Here is a 6,230-nt window from a genome sequence, read left to right as displayed (position 1 = left end):
TACTAAAGTATGTGCCAAGACCTGGTGTCACAAGTTACGGGCAACTAGTAGAATATACAAAAGTACAATCCTATCCTACTGTCCGGAATGGAATAGACAGCAAAAATAAATAAGAGAAACTCCATCAAGCTGCTGAACGGCACAGGAGGGGAGCAGCTCACCGTGGAAGTCACGAAATAGTCTTGGTGATACGCACCAGACTGATAGCCAGATGTACCTGCCTCAGACCTTGTACAATTAAGTACAGAAGCGTAGTATGAGTACATAAACAATATGTACCCAGTAAGTATCCTGTCTAATCTCGAAGAAGTAGAGACGAGAAGTCGACTTGACACTTGCTAGGGTCAAAATAATATGAGATATAAATCACATTGTACAGGGGTAAAAGTAATCAAATAGCAGTATGTAGCAAGAACTAACAGGTTCTCCCCTAAGTAATGTCTCTACTGGCAACTTCATTTCAGGGCAATTAATAATCTAACTCATAGAAATTCTGAATAAAACAGGCAAAAATAGTGCCAAGGTCGTACGGCCCGATCCAACATAAAGTAAATTGTGCACTGCCGAGGGTCGAGCGGCACGAACCATAGATGCATCTATTACCCCGCTCGTGAATCAACCATGCGACGCGGTCACATGTAATCAAACATATCAACAAACAAACAATGACATATAGCTGTAGAGAAATTACTCAATGCATTATCATCTTTCCTTTTTTTAAAAAAAAAAAAAAACCAAGAATGGTCATGTTCCTCCTAAGTAATTTCATTTATCATAATCACCACGATTAAACCATCTAAATTAAACATAGAGTTGCAAAGATACCACATAAAATATGCTTTTGGGTCCTAAACTACCCGGACTTAGCACAATAGTAGCTACCCACGGACTCTCGTCACCTAGTGCGTACGTAGCCCCCGCATTTAATGACAAATTATTAGATTATATCACCTATCAGGACAATTCCCTCTTAGAAGGTTAGATAGAAGACTCACCTCGCTCCAATGTGCACTTCCAATACAAAGAACGAGCCTGAACCCTCAAATTGGAGCCGAACAATTCAAAACTAGATAAAGAAGGTAGGAACTAGTCAATATAATCTGACAAGATCATTTTCTAACTATTTACGCAATTTCCCACCCTTAAGCACAAATTTCCTAAAATCCGACCCCGGGCCCACGTGCCCGGATTCCTAAATTTTTCAAGGGAAGTTGTTCTTCATAACCCAAGGATCAATAATATATGATTTCTAATTCATTTCATGACAATTTTCGTGCTCAAATTCAACTCTTGTCAAAACCCTAGGTTTTTGTTCTAACCCCATGATTTCACCTTAATACTAGTGTTTAATCTACCTAAGACATAAGTATTAAACTAGAAATAGGTAGAACAAACTTACTCAAGATGCTAGGTGAAGGTCTTCTCTCAAAAGCTCTAAAATCGCCAATGGAGGAGTGAAAAGTGTCAAAATTGGTTTGGAACCCGTATTAAACGGAGCTCACTGCTTCAGCGATTTTCGCATTTGCGGTTAGGGGACCGCAGATGCGGTCCCGCTTCTACGAGAAAACGTTCGCACCTGCGGAACGGGCCAAGAGGAGCTGGGACCGCTTCTGCGGTCTTTTGGCCGCTTCTGCTGCAGGAGGACCGCTTCTACTGTTTTGCCTGGCCTTTCCCTGGGCCGCATCTGCGACAAATGGAACGCATCTGCGGTCTCGCACCTGCGGTCCACCAACCGCAGGTGCGGTTATGACAGAAGCAGCAGCTTCAGCACTTCTAAAAATTTTCCACTTCACTCGAGCCTCGTTCGATTGACGCTCGGGCTCCCGAGCCCCGCCCGAACACACCGACAAGTCTGAAATCACGAAACGGACCTACTCGAACCTTCGGAACGCCCGAAACAACGCTAAAGCTAAGAATCACCCCCTAAAACCAATTGAATCAAACTTATGAACTTCAAGTTCTTAATTTTCCTCTAACGGGCCAAAATGCCCTTAAACCACTCGGATTGACACCAAATTTTGCAGGCAAGTCTTGAATGTTATATTGGACCTGTACTAGGCTTCGGAACCAACATACGAGCCTGATACCAACGTGATCAATCATTAATTAGTTTCTTTAAATTCATAGAATTTCAGTTTAACAATTTCAAATAAAAATTCACTACTCGGGCTAGGGACCTCGGAATTTGATTCCGGGCATACGCCCAGGTCCCATTTTTTCCTGCAGACCGTCCGGAACCATCAAAACACGAATCCGGACCTGTTTGCTCAAAATGTTGCCCAAAGTCAAACTTAGCCTTTTAAGAAAATCCTAAGGAGTCAAATGTGCATATTTCAATCCAAACCCTTCCAAATCCCGAACCAACCGTCCCCGCAGGTCATAAATTAGTTAAAGCAAGCACGGAGAGTGTTATTTGGGGGAACGGGGTTCTAAAAAGGCAAACGACCGGTCCGGTCGTTACATTCATTTTAGCAAATCAAGAGAAAGATAAATTTTTCCCCCTATTTTACCCTTATCATTAATTAGTCATTTCCCAAATTATGTTCCAAAACTTTTTGAAATACTATCATTATTATGAATAAAATTATAAAATACATATACTTTTTTTTTAAAAAGAGTGCAAAGTCAAAATTGAACAACTAAAAATGAACGGAGAAAGTATAAGTCAAACTCATTAAGTTTAAATCTTGAATCCATGGTTATTTCTGTTTCATTTTCCTTGGGATGACCAATTTAATTTCTTACGAGAATAGGCACACTATTATTTCCAAGGAACAATCTATCATAAGTTCATTCAGTAATTCGATTGATGAAACATTTAAACTAATTCTGAAGACATGTTTCAAGCTAAAGCAACTTAAAATACCAGAAATCTATCACAAGAGGAACGAAGGACCACAACATTTAACCTACTCTTGCCGGTAATTCCTATTCATTTAGCATTATTAATAGGGAAAAATACGAAAAATGCACACTAAAGTAATCCCAAAATTATTTACATACTTACATTTTGCAACTGATCTCTTACCTCATATTCTTGTTCGGTGTAAACTAAAGTTTATACTTAGCTCGTTTGGTACGAGGATAAGAGATAATTAATCTTAAAATTAAATTTGAGATGAGCTTCTCTCACGTTTGACTGGGATAATGTAACAACCCGACCGGTCATTTTGAGCTTTTGCACTTTGATCGCCAGTTCTCGGGCATGATTTGCCCTGTGTGGTGTATTATGACTTATGTAAATCGTTGGTTTTGGTTTCAGGATTAATCAAAATGAATTTGGAAGAACAATTCTCAGTTTAAAGCTTAAAACTTGAAAGGTTTGACCAAGATTTGACTTGTTTGTATATGATCTCGAATCAAAATTTTTACAATTTGGTTAGCTCCGTTAGGTGATTTGGGACTTAGGAGCGTGATCAGAATGCATTTTGAAGTCCGTGACGTGGAAGGTTTAGGCTTGAATTGGCGAAATTGAGATTTTGGCGTTCTCCGATTGATAGGCGAGATTTTGATATAGGGGTCGGAATAGAATTTCGGAAGTTTCAGTAGCTTCGTTGTATCATTTATGACGTGTGTGTAAAATTTCAGGTCATTCGCACGTGGTTTGGTTGGGTTTTTGATCAAAAACGGAATTTGGAAGTTCTTGAAATTCTTAGGCTTGAATCCGATGCAAATTTTGTATTTTAATGTTGTTTTGAGCGTTGCGAAGGTTGGAACAAGTTTGAATAACGTTATGGGATATGTTGGCGTGTTTGGTTGAGGTCCCGAGGGCCTCGGGTGTGTTTCGGGGTGGTTTCGGATTATTTCGGGTTGTTTTGCAATAGCTGAAGCTGGTATCTAGCATTGTTCTTCGCGTCCGCGAGGGTCTCCTCGCATTCGCGAAGAAGGATTTGGCTTCTGGGATTTTGTTCTTCGCGGTCGCAAAGAGAGCCTCGCGTTCGCGAAGAAGAAGAAATTCTGTTGCGCAAGTCTTACTTCGAAGCCTCGTATCTCTCAATCTACAATGAATTTTGAGATGATTCAAACCGAAAGTTGTAGCTCTTTGAATCTAGTTTCCAGAAACATATTATAAATAGTTATTTGGACATCTGCAGCAAAGGTTATGGCCATTATACTAGAGGCTGTCCGAGAAGAGTTTAAAAAATGATTTTTGGAAATTTTGTTCTTCGCGAACGCGAGAGGAGGACCGCGAACGCGAAGAACAAATCCCTGGGCAGCAGAATAAAGTCCATTCTCGTCTCACTCTTCCATTTTTGGACCAAGGGAGCTCGGGTGAGGCGATTATTCGAGAGACTTTCAAGAAAAATATCGGGGTAAGTGTTCTTAACTCAATTTTGGTTAGATTACCCGAATCCATTGTTATTTTTAACATGTAATTGGTGATTTTAAGTTGGAAAAGTTTGAAAACCCTCTTGGATATATTTGATGATTTGAGGGTCGAAATGTTATCGGAAATTAGTAATTTTGGTATGGTTAGACTCGTGGTTGAATGGGTTGTCAGATTTTGTGAGCTTCGTTGGATTTCGAGACGTGGGCCCCACGGGCAATTTTGAGTTAAATTTCAGAATTTGTTGGAAATTTAGTATTTTCATATGGAATTAATTCATATAATTAGTATTGACTGAATTGAATTAACTGTGACTAGATTCGGGTGGATTGGAGGCCGATTCAAGGGGCAATGACATTTCGGAGTAGGATTTTGCTCGGATTGAGGTAAGTAATGATTGTAAATACTGTCCTGAGGGTTTGAAACCCCGGATTATATATCGTTGTGCTATGTTGAGCTGACTTACACGCTAGATGACGAGCGTGGGGTAGAGCACCGCTGGGGATTGTGACTTAGTCCATCCCGAATGATTATTTTAAAGCATATTTGATAGCTAATTATTGGATTTTATTATATTTTGGGCTGTATGCCATGTTTGGGGCCTTGTGCCGACTTGTTGAGACCCTTAGGGGCATTTTTACTATTTTTCCTCACTCTATTTGTTTGAAAGCATATCCTCAGTCATGTTTTACCTGTTATTGCTTAAATCTGGCCTTATCACTATATTCTTAAAAAATGTGAAAACTGTTTGGGTTGAGTTCCCTGTTTTACTGATGGTCCGAGTGATCGTGAGTTTATGACGGAGATAGACCGAGGGTCTGATTGTGAGGTTGATGACTGAGATAGACTGAGAGCCTGATGGTGAGGTTAATGACTGAGAGGGGCCGAGGGTCTGACTGTGAGGATAATATATATCTATGGATCGGGCTGCACGCCGCAGCAATATATATATATATATATATATATATATATATATATANATATATATATATATATATATATATATATATATATATATATATATATATATATATATATATATATATATATATGTAAGGCTGCACTCCGTAGCGAGACTTATATGGATTGGGCTGCATGCCGCAGCGATATGTTGGATCGGGCTGTATGCCGCAGCGATATAGCACTTGGGCTGTAGGAGCCCCTCCGGAGTCTGCACACCCCCAGTAAGCGTCGTCGACGAGATATATGGATCGGGCTGCACGCCGCAGCGATATATGGATCGGGCTGCACGCCGCAGCGGTTACTATATGGTACCTATTGAGCGTGAGTGCTGAGTGTGAGCACTGATTGGTAGGAGTTGAGTCATGAGGAACTGAGAGACTAGCCCGAGGGGCGATAGATACATACATGTACATGAGTGATGTTTGCCTGAGGGGCCTGATTATGAACTTCTTGATTTTCACTTCTCTTTAGAGTGAGTTTCTACTGAATATGTTGATTTAATGACTGTTTTTACTCATCTTTATACCGGGCCTCTATCGAAAATGTTAGATAAATGTTTTAAAACAATTTTTATTCAAACTGGGGTTATGAGATGTTCAGAATTCAATCACTAATTTGGCATTGGTCATTTTTCGCTGAGATTTTCAAGTTATGAAGTGTTTATGAATACCGTTTGCCCGAGGGGCTGTTTTACGGAATACGTTTTGTCCGAGGGGCTGATTATGGTTTTCATCTCTTTTATTACAAATGGTATTGAACCCCTACTAAAATTGCTGGAAGGTATTTTAAATGATTTTTACCAAAAAGCTAGATTTTAAAAAATGAGATGATTGACTCGTATTCTGATTTGAAAGCTTGTTGTGCTTATTGAGTTAACATAAATGTGGATTCATTGTTTCCTACTGCTCAGTCTTTATTTACTTTTATTACTTACTGGGTT

Source organism: Nicotiana attenuata, unplaced genomic scaffold (assembly GCF_001879085.1).
Source record: "Nicotiana attenuata strain UT unplaced genomic scaffold, NIATTr2, whole genome shotgun sequence".
In the NCBI taxonomy this organism is placed as follows: Eukaryota; Viridiplantae; Streptophyta; class Magnoliopsida; order Solanales; family Solanaceae; genus Nicotiana; species Nicotiana attenuata.
The sequence above is the reverse complement of the archived record's forward strand: the minus strand, read 5'-3'. Positions refer to the sequence as shown.